Source organism: Myotis brandtii, unplaced genomic scaffold, assembly GCF_000412655.1.
Source record: "Myotis brandtii unplaced genomic scaffold, ASM41265v1 scaffold136, whole genome shotgun sequence".
Taxonomy (NCBI): Eukaryota; Metazoa; Chordata; class Mammalia; order Chiroptera; family Vespertilionidae; genus Myotis; species Myotis brandtii.
In genome coordinates, this window is record NW_005354829.1 from 1877993 (window position 1) to 1890115 (window position 12123).

At 38.2% G+C, this 12123-nt stretch overlaps 1 protein-coding gene and 1 pseudogene across 3 annotated transcripts in view; both read left to right on the forward strand.

Annotated features, from left to right (window-relative positions):
- The window catches only part of LOC102255238, a 93468-nt pseudogene extending 86220 nt beyond the window's left edge, over nt 1-7248 (forward strand).
- MARCH1 (membrane-associated ring finger (C3HC4) 1, E3 ubiquitin protein ligase) overlaps nt 1-12123 on the forward strand; it is a 622174-nt gene that overhangs the window by 88659 nt on the left and 521392 nt on the right. The gene's annotated exons all lie outside the window — the stretch shown is intronic.

Genomic DNA, 12123 nt, shown 5'->3' on the forward strand with positions numbered 1-12123 from the left:
GCTTATAAAATACTTTGAGACTCTGAATGAATTCATTTTTACTGTGGTTTTGAATTTACATTCAAAAGTACAGAGCTAGTTGTGTTACAGAATTTACCAGGTGACCAAAAAATACACAGGAGTACCCGGAGATACAGGAAAAACCCATTTATTTCCAGGTGTACTAGTACCATGACTCAGGGGAGCCTGTTTCCAAATCCTGAGTGAGCCAATATGGAGGAAGCTTTCTCTTTATACCCTTTGGTTTCTTTATCCCCCATACATGGATCAAACTTCCAGACCTTTCTCGGGCTTTGCAAAAAGCCCCATGTGTTAGGATGGGGGCCATGAGACCACACCTAAAGGCCTGGCCTGGTGCCAGGGCTTATAACCCCCTCCGGCGGTAGTGTAATGTTCATGGTTTATGGCCTCTGTAAAATGGGAGTATTTAGGTAAATAGGCAAGACCAGATAATTAAGGAAGGGGCAGTGACTAGACTATAGGCTAACAGGAATGTGCATTAGGGATACTAATTAGGTACAGAGTCAGGCTACTGGTCTCACCCCCCAAAATGTCTTATTTTCCTCATCAGCTGCATCTTTAAAACTTTAGATTCAAGAGAAAGATGTTAGAAACATTTCTTTTTCTCTTGCAAAATATTTTTTAAAATGAGATATTTACTAAGCAATCTAAGAACAATGGTGTTTTCTTTTTTTAAAATATATTTTATTGATTTTTTACAGAGAGGAAGGGAGAGAGATCGAGAGTTAGAAACATCGACGAGAGAGAAACATTGATCAGCTGCCTCCTCCACACCTCCTACTGGGGATGTGCCCTTGACTGGAATCGAACCTGGGACCCTTCAGTCCGAAGGCCGACGCTCTATCCACTGAGTCATTCTGGTTACGGCAATGGTGTTTTCCATTCAGTAATACATATCATAAGAGAGGAAGTATTTTAATTGATGATAATTCTGAATTCATGGATGATAATTCTTTCTAAATATCTTGTGGAACTGGGATTTCCCAAATCATAGTGCTCTGTATATTCAATGATATTTTAACAGTGGTTTAAATTCATAACAATTTTACTGAAACTTTATATTTTCAACTAAAGTAGGTTATGTGATTTTTTAAAAAGAGTCAACAAAGTATTCAGAATGAACTGTTCTCAAGATGTTTTAATGAGATACAGAAAAGGTTATATTAGCCAATATACTTTGCATTTCTTGTCTAACAGATGAACTTGTGAATTTTTGAGAATGTTTCTTAAAACATGCTTTTCAGTGATTCATTTAGTCAAAACATATTTTGCCCTTTAAAAAGGAACATCTCTGTCAATCCTCCAAATATAGTCTATAATTTAAGCTTCTAATTAGGAGCTTTACCACACAAACTTTGCATTAGGATTTTGGCATAACATAAATATTGCACATTCTTCATTTTTCAGTTCCCGAGATATATAGTTAGCCATTTTTTTTTTGGTGTGTGAAATTCTTAAAAGTAACTGGTAGTTGTTTTCCTCTAATTTATTTTGAAATAATTATTGAATGTTCTAATTTTTATTACTACTTGAATTTGTTATTAGTAATAGTATAGTAGGCCTTGTGTATGTGCAGGTTTCACATCTGTAGATTCAATCAATTATAATTAATCTAGAGATCATTTAAAATATAGAGGAGGTTATGCATTTGGTTATATGCAAATGCTACACCATTTTATATAAGGAACATGAGCATCCCTGGATCTTTGGGGTGGGGGGGATCCTAAAACCAATTCCCCTCAGATGCGGAGGGACTTTCCTATCATGATGAAAGTTTACATAGTTATTTTTTTATGTTTATAAAGGAAAAGGACAGGGGAAAGGCCTGAAAGTTAATCACACTGAATTTTAGTCCCAATGTTTTCATGCACTCATTCACTTATTAACTTACACATTTGTGTATTCAACAAGTATTTATTGAATGCCATTTTATGCTTTAAAGAGGGAGTTGAGCTACAGGGATACTTCAAGATACTGGAGCTATAGCCCATCCCCAAGTTAGAATAAAGGGGAAGAAGGACCGAAGGATTCCGGAGCTTAGATTAATGGTCCAGAGAGCAGCAGAATCCACACTGAAGCCCACATCTAGCCTTCCCATCATGCCATGATCCATTGCCATGTGTTCATTAATTCTCTTGTGCCTCCTACCTTGTCTAGGTTAAATCAAGGTGATATTCCAGATCTTCCCAACCCCAGGAATATGGTGGGATAAAAATGAGATCATGTAATTGAAAGCTTTTGGAGTCTTTGAATTTTGAGAATCATGCCATGAAATTCTAAGATACCATCATGTAATAGTGCTAAATTTCATGAATCCATAATCTTCCCTTCTAGATAAGACACTTAGACCTGTGATAGTAAGAATAGGAAGTAAGGTAGGAAGAATCTCTTTGCGGGGGATCAGTTCCTTGTGGGGAAAGGGACCCCTTACCCACTTCCCCTCTTGGCTCTTATGACTGATCAAATAATTAAAATGACATAAGGCAGGTTAACAGGAGAAAACAAGTTTTAATACGTATACTTGGGAATTCACATAAGAATGAAAATTCCAGAGACAGAAAGGCAAAAGCAGGTATGCATGTCATTTTGGAGTAAGGAAAAAGGTAGGAATCTGGGACTTCAAAGGGAAGTAAGACAATTCACAGGGATATGTAAGAGTTAGTGTTTAGTAAACAAATGTTTGCTGGGCCATTTATAGACAGTGGGTCACAGAGAGGACTTTGATCCCATGGCCTTGCTATAGGTTCCTCTGTCTGTCACACCTAGTTCATGTTATGTTATAGCTGTCCATGGTGATAGTTCTTCCCCAGACAGCCCTTATCTTAAATTCTTTTAGGCAATTTTGAGAAGGTCGAAGGTTCTACCTGAGCCTTTTGTTTATTAAAAATAAAATGTTTCTCATGCCAGAGAGACACATTTTGGTGTGGCAAATTTTGCTTCTCTATGTCCTCATATGTAAAACAGTATAGCGTATAGTGATCTTGACTGTTTTTAATCCTCCTGGATAGAAGAAGAAATAAATGTAAAGGAGTAAGTAACAATGGCTTTAAAAATGAGACATCCCCACTGATATTTTTTTAGTTTTTTAACAAATGTTTTCCTGATCTTACATGGCCAGTGGTAAACACTGGACAATTTATCATCACCAGGAAACAATGCAAAATATATTACTGAATTTCTTAAAAATCATTATTCAATTATTCTTGTTCTGTTTATTTTCCTCTTGACATATGAAATAATTATTTTGCATATGGAAATTTAGCTTGAGTTTCAGAAGCTGCTTGAGAATTTGTTTGAACCTTTGATAACATGCAGTGAAACTGTCAGAGGCACAAAAATGATTGTCTAAGAGAACATTATAATCATTTTTATACCAGGAATCGCTGTCACCATTATTATTGTAATCATCATGCAGCCATTACTATGCAGACATTTTAAAAGCTTTAATGATGGAGCATTTGCTCTCACAGTGCACCTTGGGATTGGTGCTTATATTTTGACTGGAGGCCTAGTGTACGAAATTCAGCCTTGCCTCCAGGACCCCTCAGGGGATGTCCAACTGCTGGTTTAGGCCTGATCCCACAAGGATCCCTGCCTGTTCAGGCCTAAACCGGCAGTCAGACATCCCTCTCGCAATCCGGAACTGCTGGCTCCTAACCACTCACCTGCCTGCCTGCCTGATCACCCCTAACCATTCTGCCTGCCTGCCTTATCACCCCTAACCACCCTACCTGCCTGCCTCATCGCCCCTAACCTCTCTGCCTGCCCCTAACCACTTGCCTGCCTGCCTCATTGCCACTAACTGCTCTCCTGCCTGCCTGATTGCCCCTAACCACCTCTGCCTGCCTGCATGATCATCCCTAACCACTCGCCTGTTCTCCTGAAATCTGGGCTGGTTTTAGGGACCCACTTGGAACCAACAGATGCTCCAAAGCTGATGTGGCAGGAATTCCCAGGCCAGGTCAGAGGAAGCCCTGCAGCTTCTGCCTTGGTCTCTTAGAGCACTCACTCTTCTTCTCAGATTGTCTCTCTGGGAACCACAGCTCATTCTGGGATTCCCAAGTCACCCTGAGAGGCCAGATGTAGCATGGACAGTCCTGGCTGAGCTCAGCTTTAAGTCATCCCAGTTCTAATGCCTGACTCTATGAGGGGAGAAGCCTCCAGTTCTTTGAGTCACCTTCATTCCTTCACATTTTACCAGCCGAGGCCCCAGACACATCAGGCGAGATGCAAGCTCTCTGTACTGCACATTGTCCAAACGCCTGACCTCCAAAATATATAAGCAAAAACAGATATTGTCATTTCAGATATTAAGTTTGGGGAATTTGTTATGCAGGAATAGATCATTTGAACAGATGATAATAAAAAACTTTGTGGACAAGATAAAGATGGTGATGATATCTATCTCTTAATGTCTCTGCTGGAGCAGAGCAGCTTTGATAGTGCAAGTGGATAGATAGGTAACTGCATCATCACGTCCACATATGCTGAGATTCTTAGGCTCTGGGCCTCCTATCCTGGAACGTCAGCAGCCTGACCAGCACACATCCTTTCCTCTGAAATTAGCTGTCTCCCCACACATTCTACTGCTCTAATCTACATAACTGAGGCTGTAAGCACTGGTCTGTAAAGAACCCACAGTGGATGGGCAGTGGCCTTTGAATGTGGGACATGCCCACAGTGATTAAAGGTTCCTGTAGGAAGGTCAGAGGCTGGGGTTCATTCTGATGCCAAGACAAGGCTTCTTGGTAAACAAGAACCTGGGTTAGGAAAGGGAAGTCCTGGCCCTTACCTAGAGAGTGCTTTAGAGAGCTATTTATAACTAGCTGTTTCTTTAATGTCCCCTTTCCAAGGATTGACTCAAATAATAGTAAACCTATTAATAATAAAATAAACCTCTAAAGAGAAAATAGCAAGGTACTGACAAATACATATATCATTTTTTTAAAAATCCTCACCCAAGGATACGTTATTATTGATTTTTAGAGAGGAAAGGAGAGAGAGGGGGGAGAGAGAGAGAGAGAGAGAGAGAGAGAGAAACATCCATGTGAGAGAAACATCAGTTGGTTGCCTTCCATACGTGACCTGACCAGGGATTGAACCCACAACTTAAGAAAGTGCCATGATCAAGAATCAAACCCACAACCTTTTAGTGTACAGGATGACACTCCAACCAACTGAGTCACCTGGCCAGGGCTCATCATTCTGTTTTTGTAAAAAAATGTTGAGTGAAATGTATGAAAGAGTAACAACCATTCTTTAAGGGAATACACTGCATTGTTGAGAATGGGTAATTACCTCTCTAGGTAGAATTAGAACAGCGGAGAGGGCATATCATAATTCAGTCTCTGTCTCTCTGTGTCTCTCTATCTCCTTTTCTCCTCTATTGCTGTCTTCCATTTGCCTTCCTATCTCCCTCTTGTTTTGCAATGTACCATTTGTAGAAAAAAAAAAGATTACAATATAGATCTCATAACAGATTTTGTAGATATGTTGTTAAAAACTTGTTCTCCCAAAAGATGTGAATGCTCCACATTTTATCAGACACCCCTCACTTATCACTGCAGATGCTCTCAGTCTCTTTGTTTCAACCATTACTGAGTTACTCAGTTACAGACTCCAATAGACTTCACGTAGGTGCAACCAGACAACCACTCACCTTATACCCCTGCCAAAGGGCTTCTTTGTTGCCTCCAAGTGGGGGATGCTTAGCACTCATGAAGGCAAAGCTCAGAAGTGTGAGGAATGTAAACTTTCATCATAAAAGCTTCTGACTAGTGGATAAGGGAGATAGTAGATAAACAATTCCCCCTCTCCTGGCCCAGATGGAATGTCCTAAGGTGAAGCTCATGTGGCTACTCAGAAGGCAGTCCTATGAGACTATAGTCACATTAGGCCATTATCACTTTCTCCTGCCCTATTTCACTTCCCCTGTCTAACACTCCTATTGCCTGGGATTGCATTTACTTATAAAGTAAGTAGTAGCATATGATTCTATGCTTCAGGCTCTGCTTTCTGCTGAACCCAGTGTAAGATCCATAGACAGGAGGAATTTCTCAATTTTAGGCCTCATGGCCAAACCTCAAACATGTATCATCTTGACAAACTATTATAAGAAAATGAACACTGTGGCTAAATAATAATCAAAGGCTTGAACTCAGGGTATCAATGTGTGCTTACTGACCACTGGGTCAAAATATCTAATGAAAACTTTGTACAAACACATAAAAATACAAAAAGGAAAATTAAAATTTTATTATAGTGGAAGCCATTTCTTGGTAGAGTGATTGATGGGACCTAAAATAAGAGTAGCGAGGAAGCACTTATTTCTAAACTATATAGAGGCAGGCAGAGGAAGAAGCTAATGGCTTTTATTAAAAATATGGGGCATCTGCAATACTCTCAACAATAAAGATTTTAAAAAATGAGCAGATGGCTGCCAGGCAGCTGGTTTAAAAGAAAGTGATGTCAGGTTGAATTCTGAAAATGAAGGCACATTAGAGAACTCTAGACTTACTTACAGGAAGACAAACATTACGAGACCATTGCAAAAACAGAGAGCTTAGATTTCCCTACAGATGGACCAAATACTAAAGCAGAATCCATTGTTAAATGCATATGAAGAGAGTCTTTCTGGAATTCTCTTAAATGTGTGGATTAAATTTCAAGAACTGCAGAAGAAACATTCTGAACAGAAAAACCTCAACTTCAAAATTCAGAAGGAAACAAAGGAAATGCTCCAGAATAGGTAAAGTGAAGAATGAAGAAAAATCTCACAGTGAACAGTCCTCAAGTGAAACCCAGTGGAAGGAGCGTACTCAGTATTTTGGAGTCAAGGATAGGTTTGAACTTCCTGTTAATAAAGAAAAAAATTGACAGGTTGGGCCTTGAAAAGACCATAGTCAAGGCTGTGAAGTGGGATATTGGGGAGTCTGAGGAACTCAGCAACCAGCTACCTGTTGGAGAGCTTGGTGCAAAAATTGCCAAAGCAGTTGCCTGTCACAACTTTGTAAAAGCCAAAAGGATGCTAAAAATTTACAAGCTGCTAAAAGAAGGAGGAGGAGGAGGAGGAGGAGGAGGAGGAGGAGGAGGGAGGAGGAGCTTGCATGGTGGTTTGAAGCAAAGAAGAGATGGGAAACCTAAAGCAGCATGGTATACGTATATGTAACTTGTCAGAGTTCTTCAAGTCACTTGAGTCCCTACTTGACTTTTTACTTGAGTTTTTGATAGCTCAATTTTCTGAAAATATTTTCTTGCTTAGGTTAAACATGTCAGGAAATTAATAGAAATAGAAAAATAAGCATAATTTTGAGAGTTATCCAATCTTTCTATAAAGAGTTACCCTGTTAAAGAGAATGGAATGGAGCATACAGTTATTTGTACACAAAATATATATATGGGGGGGGAGGATATAATTGTATTTATTTATATAGACCCACAATATAAAATCAATTTTCCTTTTCATCTATAGCCAAATTTCTCCTCGTTTCTTATTTGTAATCACTGTAATGGCACTTATTCTGGAATTGCATTTTTAAGATTGACTTTGGTTTATAATGGATTAGTCATAGGTGCATGAAAGTCTCAATTGCTATTATCTTTACAGATGACTTAATGTTATAAAAGTAATTATTGGTTCTTTATTGAAGGCAGTAGAGTTGATACTTTACGGTCACATAATAAAAGCAATTGATTAATTTTTGTGTGCCTTTAGATAAAATATTATAGTAAGAAAAGGACTGAATGTAGTATTTGGAGGATAATTTAAATTCAACTCTGCCTGGAAATGTTTTTCTAAATATTTCTCTTAGGCATGCCATTTAAAAAAATTAAGATGATTCTTAGAAGAGAAAATGGTATAACCGAACCTTTTTAAAAAAAATGAGCTATGGGAGTAATGGGAAAAATCCAGGAGGGCTTGAATATCTGGAGACAGAGTTCAAATGATGCAGACATGTAAAGCAAGATGAAGAATTGGGGTTGGGGTAGTCCAGACTCCAATATTTGTGGGGAAAAGTCATCTCTAAAAGATGGCTAAAGTCCTTTCAAAGTAAAACTAAATATAATAATAAAACATATTCAGCCCTAGCTGGTTTGGCTCAATGGATAGAACTTTGGCCTAAAGGGTCCTGGGTTCGATTCTGGTCAAGGGCACATGCCCAGGTTGTGGGCTCGATCCCCAATAGGGGGCATGCTGGAGGCAGCCAATCAATGATTCTCTCATCATTGATGTTTCTCTCTCTCTCCCTCTCCCTTCCTCTCTGAAATCAATAAAAAATATATATATTAAAAAAACATATTCATGTTACTCCAAATGCTGGTACTTAGTGGTCATATCTAATGAATTGTTTACTTATACTAGTATTCTCATTGAAAAATTCTGGAATTTGTGAGCTAAAAGTGAGCTTGAAGAACATCATTGAAGGATTGGGGATAAACCAACATGGCTGATTGGTGGCAGAACTGGGGCAGGAATTCAGGTCTCCTGGTTCTTATTCTGTATGATCCTTAAGGTTGTACAGTCCTTGAAGTGACCAAGTTTGTGTTACTTGTCCTATAAGGCAAATAACTCTTTCAAGACTTAGCACCTAGAACAGTGATGGCGAACCTTTTGAGCTCGGCGTGTCAGCATTTTGAAAAACCCTAACTTAACTCTGGTGCCGTGTCACATATAGAAATTTTTTGATATTTGCAACCATAGCAAAACAAAGATTTATATTTTTGATATTTATTTTATATATTTAAATGCCATTTAACAAAGAAAAATCAACCAAAAAAATGAGTTTGCGTGTCACCTCTGACATGCGTGTCATAGGTTCGCCATCACTGACCTAGAAAGTGCTCAATGAGTACACCATAAATGTTTAAAGCAAAGATGCTCTCTTGCTGTATTTAAACATGTACTTATCAATGCAAGATATGGAGGAAAGAAATGCTTTCTGTTAGGTAATAATAGTATTCAATTTAGAACAGCGGTTCTCAACCTGTGGGTCGCGACCCCTTTGGAGGTCGAACGACCCTTTCACAGGGGTTGCCTAAGACCATCAGAAAACACATATATAATTACATATTTTTTTGTGATTAATCACTATGCTTTAATTATGTTCAATTTGTAACAATGAAATTGGGGGTCACCACAACATGAGGAACTGTATTAAAGGGTCGCGGCATTAGGAAGGTTGAGAACCACTGATTTAGAATGTGTTCTTGCCCTGGCTGGGTGGCTCAGTTGGTTGGAGCGTCGTCCCATATACCAAAAGGTTGCAAGGTTGCAGACTTAATTTCTGGTCAGGGCACATACCTAGGTTGCAAGTTCAGTCTCATTGGGATGGATGTTTCTCTTTCATATTGAGGTCTCTCTCTCTCTCTCTCTCTCTCTCTCTCTTTCTAAAATCAATAAAACATATCCTTGAGTGAAGTTTAAAATGATTTAAAAAATAGAATGCTTTCTTGCTGTCAGAAATATTTCATCAATATGAAATAAATAGTAAATTCTGTGAATTTTCGAGTGAGGTCTAAGAAATGGAAAAAAGAATGACATACACACATCTTTTAAAAAAGAATTCTATGAGATTTCAAATTTTCAAGAGATAGTCTGTTGTAGCATCAGTGCTTACTTACAATGTCATAGGTTTATAACTGGAAATCTTGAAGAGATCATGACTTAGATGGGTTACCAAAGTCTCTAAGTACAAGGCATTTTCAGATTTTGTCACAACACTTTCTTGTGCTCAAAACATGTTTGAATTACTGGGAATGTATTGCTGCCTGACAAAGCAATCTGAACACTACAATCCAGCAGGAAAAGCAAAGACGTTAAGGACTGCCAACCTACCAGTACATTCTAACCATGTGACAAAGAAGATCTCTAGGGATGCCTCTTTTTCTACACCCTACTGAAGTTTTTAAAAACTTCTCAAATACCGGCCTCATAATAAAAAAAAAATTGGACTATTGTCAAATTTAAAAATAATGTTTTTTAAAACTACAGTAAAAGGCTTCAAGTTACTGGCATACAAGCAGGCATTAATAAATAAGTGAAATTGTCGTTATCCAAATGAAATGGATGTCCCAAAGTTCTTGCAATAAAGCTCATGTATTTAGATCATGACACAGCCACTCTGCCCTCCATTCAGAACTTAGTCACTTTAGTGCGATCCAATTTAGATAGAACCTCAGGCTGCAAATTAAGAAGGATGACAGGAAAGCTTTATAAAAGAAAAGGTTTGACACTACTAGAAATCCCTCAATTAACCAGAAATGCAAGGTGGGTAAAAGGAGGTTTACAGTTGTGAGTGAAATACAGAGTTTATTCTTGTATTACTATTTGTTCATTATTGTATTACTTTCCATATGAACAACTGTAAACCTACTTTTGCCCCACTCTATATAAAGTAGCAGATTTGACTAGAATTTGGCTAATTAAGGTTTTACTTCATATGTTTCTAAATACACATTATTTCATGAAAGACATGGCTTGTTTTTATAAAATCTCAGTAACTCTGTTTTCAGCTTCAATTGTAATATTATACTTCACAAATATTTTTAAATCCCCTTTTAGTTTATGTAAGAAAGGTCCAAACCTGTAGAGAATTTTCGAGTGTATTTGAGCTAAACTGATGACAGTTGCCGGAAATCAAAATCTCAATTGATTGAGAAAATGCTGTGGAGAATGGCAGTTTTGTGGCTTATTTTATGAAGTAGAATCAAAGGAATAGTATAATAGAAAAATGTATTCCTGCTGGAGATGGGAAGTACATCTTTCCCTGGTTGGGGTAATTGACAATGAGTTTAGAGTATGAGAACTCCCCCTATAGGCCCTCCCAATTCCAATTTAATTGAGATTTCTGTTTATTAATCTTGATGAATATAATAGAATAGAAACCTGATATCAGAGTGCTTTGCAATTAATAAGGGGAAGAATTATTTTATAAACTTATTTCAATTATTTTTATGTTTCTGTATGTTTGTGTGTGTGTGTGTGTGTGTGTGTGTGTGTGTGTGTGTGTGTGCATGTACTAAGTAATGATGTAAAATGTATTTGATATTGTGGGTTGTAGTCAAAAGACAACACTAAAACAATTTAGTCACAAGTTTGATGTTCTTTATTCAAGGGAAAACAGTTCATGGATTGGGGAGGGGGGTTCAGTGCCTCATGAGCAATGGAGCACTCTTCCCAAGGGATTTGGGGCAAGAGTGAGTTTTATAGAGCATTAGCAGAGGCAATGCAGAAACAGGGCACGATTGGCTGGGGTTGCACACCTGGTCTTATTTAGAAAGATCACAGAACAAGGAAGTAAATATAAAGCCCAGAGTTGGCTTGGCATTGGGGATTGGCTGACTGAACTGACCACCTTTCATGGTCAAGCAGAGCATTGGGAACACAAAAGTTCAGTTTGCTGATGTGGCATGCTGGGCAGGAGAGGCTCCACCTTGGGCCTAGGAATTTATTTCAAGGTTGTAAAATGTTTGAATATCCCAGATGTTAGAAATACCTGCTAACAGTGGGAAAGAAGAACAAGAAAAGATGGTTACAGAGATAAACAGCAGCAATGTAGATCAATGTAAAACAAGCAAGAAAGGCAGGATTCATAGAGTGATCAAAAGCATTGAAGAGTGGCAGTAAGGTGTTTCATGTTTAAATGAGAGTTAAGCCAAAATCATCAGATTTGGTGAAAAAGAGGTCCAGTGTCAGTGAAGAATATAAATTTAATTGGATTTTGTATGTATGCATTGGCCAGATTTTTTAAGAATTAAGGGTTAATAGGGAGATGGAGTCATGTCATCAGAGATGTGATTTATTCAAAGATTTCTAAATACAACAGAAAGAAAAGGAAAACTTGCTAAATAACATAACATGGTCGAAGAAAATATTGTTCAAGATGATAGAGAGTTGAACCTTAGGTGGTTTGGCTCAGTGATAGAGCATCAGCCTGTGGACTAAAGGTGTCCTGTGTTCGATTCCGGTCAAGGGCACATGCCTTTGCTGTGGGCTTGATCCCCAGCAGGAGGCAGCCAATCAATGATTCTCTCTTGTCATTGATGTTTCTATCTATCTCTCCTTCTCCCTTCCTCTCTGAAATCAATTATATATATACTAGA